General features: G+C 49.9%; 1 protein-coding gene across 2 annotated transcripts in view; it reads left to right on the plus strand.

Moving 5' to 3' along the window:
• The window catches only part of EML1 (EMAP like 1), a 185158-nt gene that overhangs the window by 17291 nt on the left and 145487 nt on the right, over positions 1 to 22380 (plus strand). The window contains exon 1 of one of the 2 annotated variants that reach the window (XM_053224927.1): positions 7192 to 7468. The exons of the other annotated variant lie outside the window; for it this stretch is intronic. The gene's annotated coding sequence lies outside the window, so the exon portion shown is untranslated. Of the gene's footprint in view, positions 1 to 7191; positions 7469 to 22380 lie in introns of those variants that run through there. 2 annotated transcript variants of the gene reach the window in all.

The raw sequence follows: 22380 nt of genomic DNA on the forward strand, positions 1-22380 counted from the left end.
TAGGGTGGGTGGTGAGATGGCTTGAGCTCTGTGATGTTCTAAGCTTCTCCTTGAAGAAGCATGGCCTCACTTTTCAGTGCCCAGAACCCAAGGCCAGGGGTTCTCAAACTCGGGTGTCGTTACAGCCGCCTAGGGTGGAGGTGCCGGCTGAAAGGGTGTGTTCTGAGCCCCCCACCCCCACCCCCCCCCCCCCGGCCCCCTGGAATCTGCATCTTGGGGCTCCCAGTGTGGCTCATGGGCCCCTGTCCCGGGTGCTTCCGGGTGAGATTCTCCACACCCCCCCATGTCCACTTGCTCCGGCCCTCACCCGCAGGTCCCCACACGGGCACCCACAGCACCCACACGGGCACGTGCACCTCGTCTCTATGGCTCAGCCTCCCCGGGCCGCGTGGGCTCTGGGACCCACACAGATGTGCAGACACACACACACACTCACGTCCACCCAGACCGAGCACAAAATTCGCAGGGCCTGCAAAATGAACGTGCAGGCCCCCGTTCAAGAATTATCTAGAATCTCCAGGTGGTGACAGCAGAACATTAAACCAAGCCTGTAGCCCTGTGCGACAGCGCAGGTCACATGTCAACAAAGCCAGCCCTCCGTACACTCAGGTCACAGCGCCTGGGACCCTCATGGATGAGCTTGCCCCTAGCGCGGGCCTGTGCACGTGCGCGCGCGCGCACACACACACACACACACACACACGCACGCGCGCAGTCGCGCTCAGGGGCACAGGCGCTCCTCTGTGGCGAGGTTTTCAAGATGGCTTTTTATTGGGATGAGGACGTGTGCCGGCTAATGTTTAATAAGCAGAATCAAAGTTGAGTCATATGTGAGTTGCTTGTAAGCAAGAAATGCCAGATGGAGTACGAACTGAATCACCGTCTTGGGTTTCATGAGTAACATTTTAACTGGGTTGTGACTCGTTTGGGAAAACTTCGGGGCGCCCTCGCACACCCACTCCACGTCTCAGTTAGACCGGTTCTTACTGACGCTTCTAACGCCACGAAGCGCGTGGAATAAAATGCGGACCTAAGGGGTTTTGTGAACAGATTCCTCCGCCAGGCAAACTGGGACAGGTGGGGCCCGTTCTTTCCAGGACTGGAAATTGTAGACTCCCGTTCGTCAAGCACCTGCTATGTGCAGCCCCCGCTCTGCTCCATGACGTCCCTTTATCTCTGTGAGCGCCGGTGGCATATGACCGCACAGGTGCACCGCGGGGGTGTCGTGGGTTCCGAGCCAGGCCACTGCAACGACGTGAATGTCACAATACAGCAAGACAAATGAGTTTTTTGGTTTCCAGGGCATATAAAAGTAACCTTTACGTTATGCTGTTGTGTATGAGGGTGCGATAGCATCATGTCTAAGAAAACTATGTGCATCCCTTAATTAAAAAACACTTTGTTTCTAAAAAATGCTAGCCATCCTCCGAGCTTTCAGTGAGTGGTGATCACCCAGCACAGATCACCACAGATCACAGATCACAGATTCTTATATAAGAAACATAAGAATAATGAAATATTGGGAGGCGCCTGGGTGGCTCAGTCGGTTGAACATCCCACTCTTGATATCGGCTCAGGCGGTGAGATCCAGCCCCGTGTTGGGCTCTGCACTGACAGGGTGGACCTGCTTGGGATTGATTCTCTATCTCCCCCTCTCTCTGCCCCCCCCTCCCCGACTCGTAAACACACACCTGTTCTCTCTCTCCCCCCAAATAAATAAATAAACATTAAAAAAAAGAATAATGGAATATTGGGAGAATTATCAAAGTGGGACACAGAGACATGAAGCGAGGAAATGCAGTTGGAAATATGCACCAATAAGGCTTGCTTGACACAGGATGGCCACAGACTTCCGACTCATAAAAAGTCAGTATCTGTGAACAAAGTGTGCCTGTGTTTCGTCAGAGCCTAGGATCCACTGGCTGTAAGACGCAGGTTATCTTCTGGCCGGCCAAGAAAGAGAAAACACCACCACCATTCAAACCCAGCCACCAGCCGGTGCCGGGCGACCTCTCTCTGGGCTCAGAGCGGATGCAGTGTGGGATTACCAACCCAGTCCACAGATGGGGAAGACTGAGACCCAGAAAAGGTCGTGACCAGCCAGCAGGGCGTTTTGGCTCTTGATCTTATGTGAACAGACACTTAGGAGGGTTTACTTCAGAGTCCCACCCGCCGTGCACGCAGGGGTGTCTTTCCTCGGGGTGAGGGGAGACCTGCCTCAGTTTCCCTGAAATGCTATGGGTGCACCCCTACCTGCGCAGCCTTGGGGTTAAGGCGTTCCCATGGTAGAGGCTTCATTGTTTGCGTCTCCCCCACATTAGACCAAAGGTAGGCACCGTTGGGAGCATTTTCTTCAAAGCAAGTTTTAGGAATTGTAAGGATTGTAGTAATTTGGGGGACTGGGGCCTGCCTTGAGCCCAACCCTCGGCTTCCCAGGCAATAATTCATTACGGGAGGATTTTTCACAGACAGCGACTGGCCTTGGAAGGCAATGAGCTCATGAATATGCATCGGCTCCTCCTCATAAATTATGCATGCGATTGGGAGGCTTCCTGGGGGAGGCCGAGGAGGGCGGGGGAGTGGTTAGTCCGGAGGAGGCTTGGTCTCTGAGCTCTGGCTGTACAGCTCCTCTCCAGCTTGCCCTCCCTCCCGGTGACAATGAAATTGCGGGCGCCACTCAGGCTCCATTAAATCACGGCACTCTGGTTTTCTAAGAATCTAGAGTTTACTAGGCTGTTGCTTCTCTAATGGCAATGCTGGCGGGTCCGGAGGGGTCAGAGCTGTGTGCACTCGCCTGGGTGACGTGCCTCGGGCACATAGATCTTGATAGCCTGACCGTACAGAGGCCCCAGCAGCCAAAAAGCTGCGGCAAAGACGTGTGATTTACATGCTGTTTAGATTTATTTACTTTTTTTCAGTTTTCTTTTTTTTAAATATAATTTATCGTCAAATTGGCTTCCATACAAAACCCAGTGCTCATCCCAACAAGTGCCCTTCTCTATTCCCATCACCCATTTTCCCCTCTCCCCCTCACTCCCCCCCCCATCAACCCTCAGTTTGTTCTCTGTATTTAAGAGTCTCTTATGGTTTGCCTCCCTCTCTGTTTGAAACTATTTTTTCCCTGCCCCTTCCCCATGGTTGTCTGTTGAGTTTCTCAAGATCCATATATGAGTGAAAACATATGATATCTGTCCTTCCCTGACTGACCTATTTCACTCAGCGTAACACCCTCCAGTTCCATCCACGTTGCTGCAAATGGCAGGATTTCATTCTTTCTCATTGCCAAGTAGTATTCCATGGTATATATAAACCACATCTTCTTTATCCATTCATCCGCTGATGGACATTTAGGCTTTTTCCATAATTAGCTATTGTTGAAAGTGCTGCTATAAACATTGGGGTACATGTGCCCCTATGTATCAGCACTCCTGGATCCCTTGGGTGAATTCCTAGCAGTGCTAATACTGGGTCATAGGGGGTAATTCTATTTTTAATTTTTTGAGGCACCTCCACAGTTTTCCAGGGCGGCTGCACCGGTTTGCATTCCCACCAACAGTGCAAGAGGGTTCCCGTTTCTCCATATCCTCGCCAACATCTGTTGTTTCCTGAGTTGTTCATTTTAGCCACTCTGACCGGTGTGAGGTGATATCTCAGTGTGGCTTTGATTTGTATTTCCCTGATGATGAGTGACGTTGAGCATCTTTTCATGTGTCTGTTGGCCATCCGGATGTCTTCTTTGGAAAAGTGTCTATTCGTGTCTTCTGCCCATTTCTTCACTGGATTATTTGTTTTTCGGGTGTGGAGTTTGGTGAGTTCTTTATAGATTTTGGATACTAGCCCTTTATCCGATATGTCACTTGCAAATATCTTTTCCCATTCCGTCGGTTGCCTTTTAGTTTTGTTGATTGTTTCCTTTGCAGTGCAGAAGCTTTTTATCTTGATGAGGTCCCAGTAGTTCATTTTTGCTTTTAACTCCCTTGCCTTTGGAGATGTGTCGAGTAAGAGATTGCTGCGGCTGAGGTCAGAGAGGTTTTTTTTCCTGCTTTCTCCTCGAGGGTTTTGATGGTTTCCTGTCTCACATGCGGGTCTTTCATCCATTTTGAGTTTATTTTTGTGTCTGGTGTAAGAAAGTGGTCTAGTTTCATTCTTTTGCATGTTGCTGTCCAGTTCTCCCAGCACCATTTGCTAAAGAGACTCTCTTTTTTCCATTGGATGCTCTTTCCTGCTTTGTCAAAGATCAGTTGGCCATACACCTGTGGGTCCAATTCTGGGTTCTCTATTCTGTTCCATGGGTCTATGTGTCTGTTTTTGGGCCAGTGCCACACTGTCTTGATGATTACAGCTTTGTAGTAGATTTCAAGGGCTCATATTCCTCCAAACTGCAGTGTGGTCAGGTCCGGGTGGCCCCAGCTTTGCGCAACAAACACTGGGCCAAGAGTCAAGGTAGGACCCAGGTTGTAGTGGGAAGGGAAGGAAGGGGTGCTGCCTCCCCCAACACAGGTGTCTGGGGGGAACCTGCCCTCCCAGAGCCACGCTCAGCCCCCCAGATGCAGCTCAGTGCACACCGTGGGCACCCTGGCGGTCGGGGCTCAAGGTGAGCTCTGCCTGGTCTGTGTGGCCCCGGGGCCCCACCTCGCCCTGGGATCCATCCCTCTTCTCGCCTAGCTGCTGCCACATGTGCCCACCTTCCCTGTGGCTTTCTGGAGGTTCTGCCACTTCCTGCGGGTCACACCTCAACCATCCTTCAGGGCAGCTCTGGGCCAGGAGGTCCCGTTTCTCTCTCCACAACCTTCTGTGACTGTTAGCTCCTTTTCAGCTATCCACAGCTACCAGGCGTGGGCACTTTAGACCCTTCCTTTCATCATAGTCCAGACCTCAGCCAGAGAGGGAAGGGCCTGTCCTGGTGGGCGGCTGGCAGGTGGCCCCGTGGGTTTGGAACACGCTCACCTAACACTGTCTCCAGCCCAGCAGTGCTGGGTGGAGCCCTGGCCGAGCCTCCCCCAGCCTCCCCTGCAGCCAGGCCAGAGGAAGCCGCCCCCAAATCACTGCGAGCTCTCATGGATCGACAGCTACAGGCCGAGGCTTGAACCATTCCACTTTTTGAAAAAGCAAACTTCTGAACGTGTGTAAGAAACAAAACCTCCACGGAAAGATGTTACATGGAGAACAAGAAAACGCAAACCACCTACAGTCCCTTCACTTGGCAACCCCGGGGGCTGGTGCAGTGGGATTTCCCCCCTGCCCTCCCCCCCCCCCCCCCCCCCCGTCCCCACGTTTTTGGGCAGAACTGCCCTCGCAAGCCACCCACAGGAGGGCGTCTCCTGTCCCTTGCCCTTAGCATTATGTCATGAGCGATTCTCACATTGCCGCGTCATCTCCAAAATCACTGTTCTCAACGACTGCAGAACGTGACGCATGGGACCCTCCTCTTATGTCAGGCCTGACTGTGCAGGGTTTTAAAAAGTTCAAAGGAAATGACTTTCAGGCATCTATTAATTTAATTCTTATGTCATTTCACTAATGGAAGACAGCTCTCCACCCGTCCCTCCTCCACACGGCTAGCCTCCTTTAACAGGAAACACGCTTTTCTGCCCCGCCTCACCTTCGGGGCCTTGAAGACAGGATCAGAACCCGCCCAACCCCCAGACGCATGCCGCCCGCCGCCAGTGCTAATCTTGTTCTCGTCAAGTAGGCACCTATTCCGGGCCAGACGGTCCCCACACGCTGGTGTCGCACGTCCCTCCTCAGACTGAGCAAACAGTATCTCACCCAGTCCTTGGCTTCAGTGGGTAAACGCAGAGCGGGGGTTCAAACTCTGCCCGAGGGTCACAGCACGACCAACGCCCCACCTGGGGGAGCCACACACAAGCAGGGAGAGATCCAGCCTGAGGGGGTAACACAGATGGAAACCGGTGGCCACTTAGAGAAAGCCCGTGCAGGCAGAATGAACTTCGTGAGGGACCAGGACCAGACGTGGGGATGGGGCCAGGAAAGGGACCCACCATCAGGTTGTGACCGGACCTTTGGCATCTTTGCCTGGACCAGAGGGGCAAAAATGGCACCTGGGTCCCTGGGATTGGTTTTTTGTTTTGTTTTGTTTATTTTGAGAGAAAGAGAGAGAGAGAGCACTTGATCAAGGAGGGGCAAAGAAAGAGGGAGAGAATCCCAGGCAGGCTCTGTAGTGTCGCACAGAACCCAGAGCTCGAACCCACGAATTGCAAGATCATGACCTGAGCCATAACCAAGAGTCGGACACTCAACCAACTGAGCCACCCAGGCGCTCCTGGATAATTTTTTTAAATGTTTATTTATTTGTTTTTGAGAGAGTGTGTGCCCTTGGCTGTGGGGGAGGGGCAGAGAGAGAGACAGAGAGTGAGCGGGGGAGGGGCAGAGAGAGAGGGAGACACAGAATCCGAAGCAGGCTTTAGGCTCCGAGCTGTCCGCACAGAGCCCGACACGGGGCTTGAACCCACGAACTGTGAGATCACGACCTGAGCCGAAGTCGGACGCTTAAACCAACTGAGCCACCCAGGCGCCCCTGGACTGTTTCTAAGGGTCCTTTTTTTTTTTTTTTTTTTTTTTTATCGATACTTAGTGTGCATGAAGCAAAGTGAGCAAGTTGTAAGTGCCCTGCTTAATGACTTTTCACAAAGTGAACACATACCTGTGTAAACCGGTACCCTGATCAAGAGACAGAATGTTACAGCATCTGAGGTCCCCCTAAGACCTCCTCCGGGCACTACCCCAAAGGCAAGCACCGTCCAGATCCCCAAGGCTGTAGATTAGCTCTGCTTGGCTGACTGATAGATTGATTTAAGTTTATTTATTTTGAGAGAGAGAAAGAGAGAGAGAGTGAGCTCGAGTGGGGGAGGGGCAGAGAGCGAGGCAGAGAGAGAGAATCCCCAGCAGGTTCCTCACTACCAACGCAGAGCCCGACACGGGGCTCGATCCCACGAACGGCGAGATTATGACCTGAGTTGGACGGTGAAATGCCTGAGCCGCTCAGGTGCCCCTGGCTTTACTTATTTTAGACATTATATGTTTGTAAATACAAAGGCTGGGGAAAAGCAGGAGCAGCGGGCACCCACACACCTCGCTGGGGGACTTGCAACCTGGTGAGAGCATTTTGGAAAAGAGATTGCCTACTGAAGCTGAATTCTACTCCTGACAGGCCTGCGGGACGTAGGCGTATGTGCCTAGGATGTGTGGGTGGGAAAACACCCCTACTACTCCCGCCACGTCCCCAGTGGACACAAACGCACGTATTTACTCAAGGACAGTGTTCCCAGCAGCCTGTTCATGAAAGCCTCAAACTGGAAACCGCCCACGTGTCTGTCAACATTAAAATCGATCTACAGATCAGGGCATTCGCGCCGTAGACCGGCCCTCGGCCATAAGAAGGAACGGAGGACGCAGGGCAGGATGGATCTCCGACGCTGAGGGAGGCGGACCCACAGGAGCGCCCGCGGTGAGGACCCCTGGGCGGTGAGGACCCCTGGGCCCGTCCGGGGATAACTGAGCTCATAACGGGCAGCTACTTGGGAAAGTGTCCGGCCTCCACCGAGCACCCAGGGAGCTTGGTGGCTGTTCTCACTACTGTTCTCGTGCCTGGGGGTTTTCTCTAGATTCTCCACTAAGCTGTACCGGTGTTTGGATTGCTTTTAGCTTTTGCCAGCCACGTTCCTTAACCTTTCTGAGCCTCAGCAGAGCGAGCCTGGGTAGGGATGGGGGCTGGCCGCTCAGGGCAGGGGGGGGGAGGGAACGCCTCTTCTGGCCCTTGGTGCACATCCCCACACCCACTCTGCTGGGCGAGGGAGGGGCCAGGCCGGGGCCAGCCTGGAGGCTTTGGCTCTGGGAGGTCACTGACCCACGGAGGCCCTCCCTGGAAGGCGGGGCTTGGGTATCAGGAGTGCACTTTGCTTCTTGTTACAACTGCCGGTCGGCTCAGGGCTTTGAACACATCCTTGAGCGGGAGAGAGCTGGGGAGTGGGGGTGCCGAGACTGGCCCAAATCCCACCCAGCCAGGGATTTGCAGTGAGACCTCCAGGGCTGTCTTTCGCCCCTCCCCCTCCCCTCTTGCCCTCCTCCCCCTCTCTCCCCCTCTTCCTCCTCCCCCTCCTTCCCCTCCCTCTCTCCCTCTCCCTGCTTCCCTTCCTTCTCTCCACAGTCCTGCACTTTTACAGACAATAAAGAGCAACTCAAAGAGGCCCCTGACCCGCCCAAGGTCACACGGACAGTAGGAGCCGGGGCCAGAGGGCAGCCCTGATTATCCCTGTGCTTTCCTAGCCACCACTAGGGCCAAGGGGGGGTCTTCCCCACCTGGAGTCTCCCCTCCCCACCTGACACAAGCCCCGGGGTCTAAGCTCGCCACGTTGGGCCTTGTTCAGAAAACCTCACTGGTTCCCGCAGTGAGAAGCCTTTTCTCTTGGTCGCTTTCCCCAAGGAGCACACAGCCCGGGCTGCCACCGCTGGACAACGAAAACAGCAGCTGTCCCTGCCCTCTGGGCCAGGTCTTGTGTGAGGCCCCTTATAGGAGAAGCCATGCTGTCCCCCCCCACTCTACCCACTGGGAAGCCGGGTACTGAGGAGGGAAGAAGAACGGGAGCCTGGTGTCGGGGGAGAGGGGAGGTGAGATCTGAAGTGAGGCAGTCCGGCCGAGGCCCACACACTGCCGCCAGCTCCCCTGTGGGGTGGGACCCTCGGGGGAGGGGGGTGCGGGGAAGGGGGTTCCGCTAGAAGCCTCATCTCTGTGAATGTCAACCCTAAGGCATGCATCCGTGTTGCCCATTAGCAAAGACACCACTGCGATCGTATCTAAAGTCACCTGAGTACAGGTAGAAAGGGCCACAGCAGGTGGCTAGGCTGAGAGGCACCTTCTGCCTAATGAATAGTCCCCGCCACCCAAATGCACGCCCACCACCCGCGTGGGGCCATTGGGGGGGAGGGCTGGCCTGCTTTTCACTGTGCCTGAGAAAAGAGACACCAGCAGCATGGCAGAGTGGGGTTGTCCAGACAAACGGAACCAGTGGGATACAGGCAGGGATCTTCAGGAGGACATTTCTTTTAGGAATCGGCCCACCTGCTGGTGGAGGCGGAGAAGTCCCCCAGGGAGCTGTCTGCAAGCTGGAGAATCTAATTCAATCCCAGTCCAAAGGCCTGAGAACCTGGGGCCAACAGGCCAGGATCTGCATCCCAAAAGCTCCAGAACCAGGGGGCAGGTATCCGAGGGCAGGAGAAGATGATGTCTCTGCTCAAAGAGCAAATCTGCCCCTCCTCCCCCTTTATGTTCCATTCAGGCCCTCAGTGGACTGGACGGTGCCCGCCCACCCCGGGGAGGACCATCTTTACTCAGGCTACAGACTCAAACGCACTTCCTGAGACACCCTCCCAGATGTACCCAGAAAGAACTTTTTACCAGCGAACTGGGCATCCCTTAGCCCAGCCCTGTTGACCCATGAAATTCACCATGACACCCACTAGGGTTGGGAAGGTGTCTGTGTGGAGAGTAAAGAGCCATACTATAAACAGTCCCATTTAGAGTGTCCCTCCCTTGGTTGAAAGAACTGACCCCTTTGGTCTCCCATCCAAGTACTAACCAGGCCCGACCCTGCTTAGCTTCCGAGATCAGACGAGATCAGGCGCGTTCAGGGTGGTATGGCCGTAGACAACAACTGACCCCTTTGGGAAGAATAAGAACACTTCTAACAACACATAGGTCAAGGTCTGGCAATTGGGTTGAACGCAGCAATGGCTGATGCCTACTGTGTGCTCAGTTCCCATGAACGGCTGTAAGGTGGGATCCCCCAGAGCCACGCTCCCAGGAGAAACGGGTGCAGAGAGGGGACAGCCGGGGTGCTACTTGGTGGCTGAGGGAGGAAAGAAGGAGAGAGGTCACCGCCTGTGCTCCAGTCCATGTATATAGCAGAAGAAGCAGGATGGGCTACACAGAGCCACAGAGGTATGCGTGCTTGTGAAATACGCAAGGTGCTTACAGACCCTTGGCTTGGCCAGCAGTAGGTCTGTGTCGTGTTCGGGGACGCCCAAGGTGCTGCCTTACCCGCTCCTCAACTGTTTTTTTGTTCGTTTGTTTGTTTTTTTATTGTGATAAAATACATAGAACAGAAAATCTACCATTTCAACCATTTGAAGTGCACAGTTCAGGGGCCCTAAGCACATTTCCACTGTTGTGCAGCCGTCAACGGGTCAGCACCGTCCGTCTCCACAACCCTTCATTTTGCAAAAACAGCAGCTTTATCTTCACTGAGCGTTAACTCTGTATCTCCCCTCCCCCAGCCCATGGAAACCACCCTTCTACCTTGTGTCTCTATGAATCTGACGACTCTAGGGACAGCATGCAGTGAATCATACAGTATTTGTCTTTTTTGTGACTGGCTTATGTGACTATCTCTTGTGACTTCACTTAGCGTAATGTCCTCAAGTTTCATCCATGTTGTAGCAGGAATTGGAATTTCCTTACTTTTTTAATTTTTCTTCTAGAGGAAGAAAGGTTTATTCTTCCCTGTAAGTACCAGAATTTCCTTACTTTGTTTTTAAAGTTTCTTATTTTAATTCCAATATATTTATTTTAGTTTCAGGTGTACAATATAGTGATTCAACAATTCTGTACATTACTCAGTGCTCATCGCAAGTGCCCTCCTTAATCTCCATCCCCCCACCCTTGGTAACCACCTGTTTTTTCTCTACAGTAATGAGTCTGTTTCTTGGTTTGTCTCTGTCCCCTCCCTTCCTTCTTTCTTTCTTTCTTTCTTTCTTTCTTTCTTTCTTTCTTTCACTCATTTGTTTTGTTTCTTAAAAATTGCACATATGAGTAAGATCATAGGGTGCTTACCTTTCGCCGACTGACTTAATTCACTTAGCATTGTACGTTCTAGCTCCCTCTGTGTCGTTGCAAATGGCAAGATTTCATTCTTTCTTCTGGCTGAGTAATAGTCTATTGCATATCTATACCACATCTTCTTTATCCGCTCATCAGTCGATGGACACTTGGGCTGCTTCCATAATTTGGTTATTGTAGATAGTGCTGCTGTAAGCGTAGGGGTGCGTGTATCCCTTTGAATTCGTGTTCTTGTGGCATTTCCCTACTTTTTAAGGCTGGATAACATTCCATTTTATGAGTATGCCATCTCTTGTTTATGCATTCGCCTGTCAATGGACACTTGGGCTGTTTCCACCTGTTGGCTCTCATAAGGAATGCTGCTATGGACATAGGCATACAGATAGCTGTTCTAGCTCCTTCTTTCAACTGTGTTGAGTATACAGCCAGAAATGGAATGACTGGATCACATGGCAATTCTATGTGCAATTATCTAGAGGAACTGAATCAGTCTTTTTTTATCACCCATTGATTGAGAATTTCAGGGAGACTTAGCAACAGCCGGATGAGGCGGTCATTACCGTCTACAATTATTTAATGCTTGATTAATAGCTTCATTATCCTAGACTTAAAAGCCGGGTGTGAACTCTTCACCATTGAAATTACACTGGACGACGTTAAACATCCACCCAGATCAACATCAATAATTTGTTCCACTTGGCACGGAAAAATGTTTAAAATTCAGCGAAGCCAGCAGATACCCACAGCCCTGTGTTGCCAAGCAGCAATCATGCTCACAAATGGCCAAAGCCTTTTCTTATAAAGAGAGGAGGAGGCCAGTGCTTGCGTGGAGACAGCGGGTCTGTCGCTAATGGAGTGAGCTGGCCGTGGAGTTTCTACAGGAGGCAAAGTGCAATCTATCATGTTGGAGTGTTTACTCTGAACGTGAAGCATGTCCACTGGGAATCACAGTTTTCCAAGGGCCTTGTGCTGGTTCTGCTGATTCATATTCCCACAATTCCTCCACCGCATAATATTTTCCCATTGCCATGGTGACCGTGTGAGGAGAAGGCATAGGGAGAAACTTCAGAGTTTCCTTCTTATTTCACAGAGGAGAGATTAGACTTCGGCTGGAGAGTGGGCTACATGGTTTCTATTTTAAAGAGAAGAGGTAGGTTCCACTGAGCCGAGTTTTCTCTGGCTGAGAGAGAGCAGGAGTCAGGGAATGAGAACAGCTGGGTGACTGTTCCTGATTCCAGTACTTTCTAGCTGGTCTGGCACTTTTGAGCTGGTTCTGGCACTTTCTAGTTGTTGACCTTGGGTAAGACTCTTTCCTTCTTTGAGGCTTAGTTCCTTTCTCTATAAAATGAGACACAGAATGGCGGTTAGGGTTCTCCGTAGAATTGGTAAAGAAAATGCAAGACATTTACAAATTGTAAAACTTTATTCAAAAAAAAATCACAAAAAATCCCTCAAATACAAAGCCCCTTAGTCCAGGTCAAGGTGCTGTTGCAGGTGGTTTTATGTGGTGCCACCGTGGGCTTCGTTCCTTCGGAGCACCCTGTTCACATACGCAGTGTTGACCCTCTCGAGGACAGGAACTTTACTTTGTTATCCCAATCCCTCCATTTTGCAGAGCACACGAATTTCCTTGAGGGGCAGCCCTCAAGAAATACTTGCATTGAGTTCAAACTTGGACCCAGCAAGTATTTGCCAAAGCTCAGACTGCATCAAGCTTTTGGGGTCACGGAGGCAAGTCAGGTGAGGGAGCTGAGTCACCCCACTTATGAGACCTGCCTTTGATTTCACAGCAGCTTTCCCCCGGGGGGGAAAGGAGCATGTCTACATGTGAGGTGCACACTGAATAGAAAATTCAGCCTTATATCTGGAACCTTCAAAAGCAAAACCGTGTGTCCTAGAGTTGAGAAACTGGTGACCACAATGCCATGTGTTAAGTGAGCTTCTCAGAACTTCTCTGTTGGCAGAGGTGACCCAGAGAGGGGAAGGATTCATTCTGTGTGATGGGGTGGGGTGGCAGAGAGTTTCATGGGGCAGCCGTCTGGGCCAGAGGGCAAGGACTAGAGTTGCCATGGAGGAAGAGAGTTCATGGGTGCGGGAAGAGCGGTACCCAAAGGCACACGGCAGCCTGCTATGCTCGAAGGAGCTACCGATAACTCTCCGTGGCTGGAGCATAGAAGGGGACGGAGGTGAGCAGTGTGGACACGCCAGGGATGTCCGCACACACGACAGCACTCGACTAATGGGCACGAAGAGAATCTGTGCTCCGGTCACCTGTCCTACGGACCAGACAGCTGGTGGAAGGGGAAAACTTTGAGGTGTGCTTGAAACCCCCCCCCCCCCAGTGCTGGTTGTGTCTTTTTTGTCCCCAGTTTGGGGCTCTAGGGTGACCCAGGCTGGCATTGGTTGGAGGTTCTGATGTGGAGTCAAGACAGCCAAGAGCTGCAGACCCGGCCCCTGTCAAGTGGGATCCCACCAGAGGATCCTTCTCTGGTCCTCCATTCTCTGCAGACTCCACTTTGCCAGCAACTTGCATGAGAAGCATAGAAAGGAGCAGCCGTAACTGTCTCTCCCGGCAGGTCAGCCCGGCAGGGATTTTGCAGCAGAGCTGAGGACTTTGGGGAACTGGGTGTGTCAGTGTGCACACAGCAAGGCCTGTTCTGCAGATGGCATCCTGGTCGCCTGTGGGGACACCTGACCCAGCGACAGAGACAGGGAACGAGTGGGGGAGGGGAAGAGGGAGAAGGAGACACAGAATCTGAAGCAGGCTCCAGGCTCCGAGCTGTCAGCATAGAGCCTGACGTGGGGCTCGAACTCACAGTCCACGAGATCATGACCAGAGCTGAAGTCAGACCCTTAACCGACTGAGCCACCCAGGGGCCCCTAGATGTTGAATTTTAGGGGTCTGTGATTTAGTCTTCTGTGTTTTCCCTAGCAGAGTGATTTTCAATCTTTTTTTAGAAATGAGTCATAGTAAGAAATACATTTTACATCATAACTCATATGTATAAATATCAATTAGGTCAAGATGTGTTGGGATCTTCTGTCATTACTTATTTTTTTCATGGTCTAACTGTTCTATAAATTGCTGAGAGAGGGGTGTTCAAATCTCCTAGTATGATTATGGAATCATCTATTTCTCCCCTTTATTATTTTTCTAAAGATTTTTTTTTAAGTAAGCTCCACACTCAACATGGGCCTCAAACTCACAGCCCCAAGATCAAGAGTTGCATGCTCCACCAACTGAGTCAGCCAGGCACCCCCTCTTTCTCCTCTTCAAAGCTGTCAGTCTTGCTTTATGTGTTTTGAGGCTATGTTATTTGGCACATTTACATTTACTATGGTTATGTCTTCCTGATGAATCGACCCTTTCATTGTTAGGAGGTGTCTCTCTTTAGCTCTAGTGATAGTCTCTGTCCTGAAAGCCTATTTTACATGATATTAATAGAGGCACGCCAACCTTATCATACTTACTTTTGGCCTGTTACACCTCTTCCAACCATTTACTTTTCTTTTTTTTTTAATTTTTTTAAATTTTAATTTTAATTTTAATTTTTTAATTTTATTTTTGAGACAGAGAGAGACAGAGTATGAATGGGGGGAGGGTCAGAGAGACAGGGAGACACAGAATCTGAAACAGGCCCCAGGCTCTGAGCTGTCAGCACAGAGCCTGACGCGGGGGTTGAACTCACGGACTGTGAGATCATGACCCGAGCTGAAGTCGGACACTCAACCGACTGAGCCACCCAGGCGCGCCATCCAACCATTTACTTTTCATTGACATGTCTTTATATTTACTATGGGTCTCTCTTTTTAAAAAAAAATATTTATTTTTGAGAAAGAGAGCAGGGGAGGGTCAGAGAAAGAATAAGAGAGAGAGAGAGAGCAGAAGAGGGGCAGGGAGGGGCAGAGAGAGGGAGAGAGAGAATCCCCAGCCCGACACAGGGCTCAATCTCACAAACCATGAGATCATGACCTAAGTCGAAATCAAGAGTTGGATACTTAACTGACTGAGCTACCCATGCGCCCCTGTATTTACTATTTCTGATGCCATTCATTCATTCATGAAGATCTGAGGTTTTTTTCCCCACTTCATTTTCCTTCAGACTTAAGAGCTTCCTTTGGCAGTTCCTTTTTTTTAAAATGCCTTTATTTCAGGGCACCTGGGTGGCTCAGTCAGTTAAGCATCTGACTTCAGCTCAGGTCATGATCTCACAGTCCGTGAGTTCGAGCCCCGCGTCAGGCTCTGTGCTGACAGCTCAGAGCCTGGAGCCTGTTTCAGATTCTGTCTCCCTCCCTCTCTGACCCTCCCCCATTCATGCTCTGACTCTCTCTGTCTCAAAAATAAATAAACGTTAAAATTAAAAATAAATAAAATGCCTTTATTTCATCTTTCTTCTTGAAGCATACTTTTGCTGTATATAGACATCTGGCTTGATAATGTTTTCCCTTTCAACACTTTAAAGGTGTTGTTCCACTGTAATCTGGTCTCCATGGTTTTTGATGTCTGCAGTCATTCAAATATTGATTCCCTTGTGTGTAATGCATGGTTTTTCTCTGTCTGCTTTCCAGGTGTTGCCTTTATCTGGTTTTCACCAGTTTGATTCTGATGTCCCCCAGACATAGTTTTCTTCACTGATCCTATTCAGACTTGCTGGGCTTCTTGAAATTATGGTTTGTTTTTCTTCAAGTGTGGGAAGTTTTCAGCTATTATTTCTTCAGATAGGTTTCTTGCCCGTTCTCTTCCTGTCCTCTGGAACTTTTAAAACTCTGATATTGTTTTATGTGTCCTTGAGGCTCTGTTAATTTTATTGTCTTTTTCTTCTCTCTCTTTCAGACTGTAAAATTGTTATTCATCCCTTTTCAAGTTTATGGATTATTTTTCCCTTCTCATTCTGAGTCCACTCAGTGAAATTGTTTTCATTTCCGATACTAGGGTTTTCAGTTCTGAAACTTTCATTTAATTTTAAATGGACAATTCAGACTTTTTTAGTATGGTCACAAAATTGTACAATCATCACTACTATATCATTCCAAGAAATGTCATTACACCCATTTCGTTACAAGAAACCTGATATTCACTGGCAATCACTCCCCAGTCCTCCTTCTCCCCAGCTCCTGGCAACTACTTGTCTACTTTCTGCCTTTACAGATTTTCCTACTCTAGAAATTCCTTATAAATGGAACCATACAATATGTGGTCTCTACAACTGGTTTCTTTCACTTAACAGTGTTTTCAAGGTTTTTCCATGTGGTAGCCTGCACCAATTCTTCATTCTTTTTAATGGCCAAATAATATTCCATTGTAGGAATATACCACCTTCCATTGACCCACTCATCAGTTGATGGACATTGGATTGTTTCTACTTTTTAACTCTTATGAATACTACTGCCAATTGGTTCATTTTTATATTTTAAATCTCCTGATTAAGATATCCTATCTTTTCTTTGTTAGGACACACTTTTCTTTACCTCGTTGAATATTGTCATAATAGCTATTTTAAAGATCTTACCTAATCATTCCAATATCTGGGTCATCTTAAGGTTGGTTTCTGTTGATTGCCTTTTTTCTTGAGAATGGGTTGCATTTTCCTGGCTTTTCATATACGGAGTAATTTCAGATTGTATCCTGGACATCGTAGATGTTCTGTTGTAGAAACTCTGGACTCTGTGACATTGTTTTGAATAGAATTGATGTTCTCGTTTCAGTAAGAATTAACTTGGCTAGACTCAAACTTCAAACTCTGTGACACTTGTGCTGGATGGGGGCCCAGATCTTGGTTAAACTGCTTTTAACATGCCACACACACGTGTGGTTTGGGGGTCAGGCAGAAACTCGGGCGGGGTTTACACACAAAATGTTTTGGGTTCCTTCTCCGGCTCTCTCCTTTATGGGGTTCCTCCCCACTCTCCAACCACTGTGGTTGTCCAAGCTTCCTTCTCCTGGTTCCTCAGTCCAGAGGGAAAATAGGCCTTCTCCTAGAATTTGGCCACCTTGTCCCCTTACCGCAAATGTGGCTGCCTACAAGGCAAGGCCACAAAAATGGGAAATTGTCCCATTTGGGTTGATTCTTGTGGGTTTTAATGCTACTCCCAAACCTACCTGCTTATGTTTACTCTCCAGGGCCCTCAAGATGTGGTTTTGGCTATTTTGTCCATAATTTGTAAGTTTGTAGATGTTATCTGCAGGAGGGTGGGCTTGTGAGGAATTTACTCCTCCACACAGAATATCTGTCATCTCTCTGTCAATCTATACACACCCACATATATGTGTATATATGAATATAACATGTATGAATATATGCATACATTTAAATATATCAATATATTTGAATATGTATTCATATACACATACATTTAAATATGTATATGAAACAAAAGGCTTATGAATCAATATTTACCCTACTCCATGTTTACACATCATATACTCTGATATTTTCTGCTCTGCTCCACGGTCTTTCTTTTTGAAATGCTGGTCTCAGTCCCCTCCTAAATTGATTTCATGACCCAAGAGTGGGTCACGACCCACAGTTTGACCCAGGGCGCTCTAATGCCTGGCAGGCAAGGGGCAGGTGCTGTTACTGGAAGAGTTCATTGAACAAAATGCAAGAGACCCCCCCTCCCCACCCCCCCCCCGCCCCAGGTTTCCTGAACATACTGGGAGCAGTGTGGTCGTAATGCCGTTTTCACAGATGGGTGAACATCTGTGTCCCCTTCCCCTCCACCCCCCTCTGGGGCCTCCAGTGACCAAAGCCCAAAGTAAGAGTCCTCCAGGGTCCAGTCCTCATGCTACACATGATTCACAGACTTTTGTTTGCATGTCCCTGACCACCGCCCCCCAAGCAGCAACAAAAGGCTGCAAACTTTATTTTGCTAAATAAGCACATTTACAAATAAAAATAATGGGCGCACCTGAGTGGCTCATCAGTTAAGCGTCCGACTTCGGCTCAGGTCATGATCTCACAGCTTGTGAGTTGGAGCCCCGCGTCGGGCTCTGTGCTGACAACTCGGAGCCTGGAGCCTGCTTCGGATTCTGTGTCTCCCTCTCTCTCTCTGCCCCTCCCCCACTCACACTCTGTCTCTCTCTCCAAAGTGAATCAACGTTAAAAAAAATTTTTTTTTAAACAGTAAAAAATAAAAATAATGATCATCTACTGGAGCTATCATGTCATTTAAAAAAAGATCACAAAAATGTCAGACGGATAATCTCCGAACAAGGCAAAGGCCTGAAATCAAACTCATTGGGTGCATCACAAAAACTCTCTGCACGTTTTCCTTGCCCCGTGGTTGGGTGTTTGGGAGCCTCTGAATCAGCCGGGGCCACAGGAGGAAAGCCCAGGGCTGGAAAGACACTGGGAGGTCCCACATCTGGGAGAGAGAAAACGTTTCCCAGTTTTCCCACAGGTAATCCACCCAAATTCCAAGTAGCTCTGACTGCAAAGACGCGGCTTGTTCGCAGATGCCATCTGTGCTCTGTAGCCTCCCCAGATCACTGAGCTCATTTCACTAACTGCCGCCTGTCCCCTGGGGTGGCTCTCTCTGCCCTACTTGCCACCACCCGGAGACCGCGGGGCCCTGTGGCCCAGAGCAGGGGCGGGGATGGGAAGAGAATCCCGCCAGGCCAGGTGGGCGTGCCCCCCCTCACAGACCCGCCCTGCTCCCAGCAGCTCTGGAGGCCCAGAGGCCCATTAGTGCCTGCATAATGGATGGATGTCTCTCTTCTTGGAAAGCACAGGCCCATCTTGCTTAAGGAGGACGAGAAGAGGTCGGATGCAGGCGCTGTGCTCCTAAGGCTGGTCTCAGCGGGGAGCTCACACTGGGAGGAACTGGCCAGGTGTCTTTCTTCTGCCTGACAAAGGCTGGGTGAGCATCCTCAGGCCGTCCGGCTGAGGGCTGGGGTCGTGGGCCTGTGAACCAGGCTCGGGGCAGGGCGGCTGGGGTGGGTGGGAAGAGCTCGGGCTGGGGAAGGGCCCTTTGCAGGGCTCAAGGGGAGACCAGGTGGGAGGGAGGGAAGCTGAGCTCCAAGCACAGGGCAGAGGGCTTGGAGGTGGGAGGGTCGGATGCTAGGGATGGGGACTTCCCCGGCCCTCACAATGTCTCTGGTCACCAGAGACAGCCACGCGGGGGTGGCCGGTGACCTCGGTGCTGACACACATCCGTGCCCTTCACCGGGATGTTCTTAGGCATCTTTAGGGCCTGGCTGGGCACGGAGTCAGCTCGTGCACCTGATTTGGTCATGGCGATGGCTACGATGCAAATATTTCTGTCCTGCTCAGTATTTCTGTAATGCTGCCTCGTCCCCCAGTCCTCGCCTGAATGTACCCTTTTGTCCTGCCAGCCGGCCTCCTTCCGGGACCCCTCAGACCTCGCCCCCGTCCAGCAAGGTAGGGGCTCCTGCCCAGCACATCAGGGGCTCCAGGCCCTTGCTCCAGTCCTGGCCGTGTGATTACTGCATAGTTTAATAAGTCCCTTGGGGCTGCTGTATGCTAGGCCCTCGGCTGTGTGACCGACGGCTGACTTGCAGCGGTGGGCGTGTGCCCTGCCCGCCTGGGGGCAATCCAAGGATGTCAGCCTTGTTCGTGGGTGACCCGCAAAGCTTAGGGGTAAGGAGCTGTCTTGGTGCATCCATGGGGAGCCTCGGGTCAGGAGAAGCTGTGGGGAGAAAGGGCTAGAAGTGGGGGTACGTTGCTGGCATCCCCCTGAATGGCAAAGAAAGTTGGGAGTGAAAATTCTAATTGCAAATCCCACTGACAGCTTGAGTTTAAGGGAAGAGATGAGCTAAATTTAACCTAGCCAGTTAAAGAGCCAAAAATGCAATTTACTAATTAGCTTAAAATGAAAATGAGTCCAGTGATCATAAAGCGTTTCTCTAGTTACAAAATACAAAAAAAAAAAAAAAGAGGCTGTTCCTCTTTTCATACTGACATGCATTTTACATTCTAATGCTGTTATAGAATTAGGAATGTAGCCTGCTGGTACAGTGCTGTAGACAGGCAGAGCGTCACAGCCTTCTTGGAAAGTTCCGGGAAGCTCTGGGTCCGCGGCCAATCCCCTTTCTAATTGCAGAGCATGGGGGGGGGGGGGCATCCAGTGTCTGTCCTCAGGGACTGTAGAGTGCACTGGGTGCAAGGGGCAAAGTCCCACATTTGGGGATTTCTCTAGACCGGATGCTGAAGGGCTCGGCGCAGGGAGAGGGCATCCGGCAAGGAGGGGGGAGAGGGTCCCTGAGTGGGTGGCATTTGAGACGCCCCTTGAGAGACAGTGACTGGGAAAACGGGGACTGTATTAGTCTGCTTGGGCTGCCATAATAAAATACCACAGGCTGGGGGCTTGAGCAACAGACATTTCTTTTCTCCCAGTTCTAGAGGCTGGATGTTGAAGGTCAAGGCAACTTTGATTTCTGGGGAGACTCTCTCTCGGCTTGCAGGCAGCCACTTTCTCGTTGTGTCCTTTCGTGGAGGAGAGAGAAAGCTCTAGTGTCTTCCTTTACTTGGAAAGACACCAGGGGTATCTGGATGGCTGAGTCAGCTAAGCATCCGACTCTTGATCTCAGCCCAGGTCCTGATCTCAGGGTCGTGAGTTCAAGCCCTACGTTGGGGTCCACGTTGGGCATGAAGCCTACTTAAAAAAAAAAAAAAAGGAAGGAAGGGACAGTGCAAAGTCTGAGATGGAACAGAGTGAGGGTGTATCCAGAGAATGAAATGGTCCATCTCACAGGGCAGCAGGGCTGAGGCACCGGCAGATATGACATATCCCACACTGACCCCATCACAGCAGCTCATAGGCCAGGTTTAGTCTTCATCGGTGGGCAATGGGGAGCCACTGGGGACTTCGGAGCAGGGTAGTGATTGGATGAGAGCTGGGCTGTAGCAAACCGACCTGGCCACCGTGTGCAAGGTGCATTTCCATTACGGTGCGATGTATTTTATTCAACATAATTTCCAATGTGAAAGGCATGCCTAAATCATGGGTACTGCTTATTAGCCCCTTCTGTTTCCCACATCATGGCGGTTTTGGGGCAGCAGCAAGGACGTTATAAATAGTCATAGCACAGGGGCGCCTGGGTGGCTCAGTCGGTTGAGCGTCCGACTTCGGCTCAGGTCATGATCTCACGCTCTGAGTTCGAGCCCCGCGTCAGGCTCTGTGCCGACAGCTCAGAGCCCGGAGCCTGTTTCGGATTCTGTGTCTCCCTCTCTCTCTGACCCTCCCCCGTTCATGCTCTGTCTCTCCCTGTCTCAAAAAAATAAATAAAAGTTAAAAAAAAATTAAAAAAAAAATAGTCACAGCACAAAAGGTAGCATTTGGGAGAAAGAGCATTTTCTTAGCCAATTTGCATGATACAGTTTATATATGTATACTCTTCCAACTAAAACAGGTGGTTTTCCCAAACTATGGCTATTTTTTAAAAATATTTCCTGCTGCTGTAATCTGATGCAATACAAATCTTTGGGCAAAAATAAAAACCTCAGTGGGTAAAATGGCCGTTCATATATTAAACATGTTGACGAGTCTGTCCTCAATGTCCTCACAGATGGAGCTGAAAGGAAGAAGTCCTATCTGTTATAAATGGAGAAAGTGTAAAAAATCTGTGAAATTAATTAGTACAGAATCCCAGTGACCTATAGATGAACGTTTTACCATTCCATTTGTTGGATATGGCTAGTTTTTAATCAGTACATGACACATAATGAGGATGCACGTAATAGCAGGGGCGCCTGGGCGGCTCAGTCAGTTCAGCGTCTGACTCTTGGTCATGATCTCACCTCAGGTCACGATCTCACTGTTCGCAGGATGGAGCCCTGCATGGGGCTCCACGCTGACAGTACGGAGCCTGCTTGAGATTTTTTTCTCTCTCCCTGTCTTCCCTCTCTCTCTGCCCCTTCTGCTCTCTTTCAAAATCCATAAATAAACTGGGGCGTGTGGGTGGCTCAGTTAGGCGTCCGACTTCGGCTCGGGTCATGATCTTGCCGTCAGTGAGTTCGAGCCCTGCCTCCGGCTCCCGCTGTCAGCTCAGAGCCTGGAGCCTGCTTTGGATTCTGTGTGTGTGTCTCTCTCTCTGCCCCTCCCCCGCTCACGCTCTGTCTCTCTCAAAAAGGAGTAAGAAAAAAAAAATCAAAAAATTTTTTAATTAAATAAATAAACTTGTTGTAAAAAGAATGCGCATAATAATGTAATTAAGGACACACCACAGTACATAAAGGAATTCTAACTTGTGGTCATTCGTAATACTGGTCATAAATTAATTCTTCTCTTCCCAAATGGCTGTGTGTTGCCCCTAAATTTATTCTCAGACTACCTTTCCTGCTGCCGCATCTGTCTCTCACCGAAGTGGCCACTCTGTGAAAATATGAGTTTATACAGTTTATTCACATTATGTGGATTGTATTTTCCTGACAGGTTTGTCATAAGGCCCTTTAAATCAGAAGCCCCAGCCACATTGTCCCAAGGCTTCAGTGGAATTACGAATACACCATTTAGAGTTCTTCGGAAACCCATCTACGATACAAAGCAAAGTAAAATGGCACCTA

This window comes from Acinonyx jubatus, chromosome B3 (genome assembly GCF_027475565.1).
Source record: "Acinonyx jubatus isolate Ajub_Pintada_27869175 chromosome B3, VMU_Ajub_asm_v1.0, whole genome shotgun sequence".
NCBI lineage: Eukaryota > Metazoa > Chordata > Mammalia > Carnivora > Felidae > Acinonyx > Acinonyx jubatus.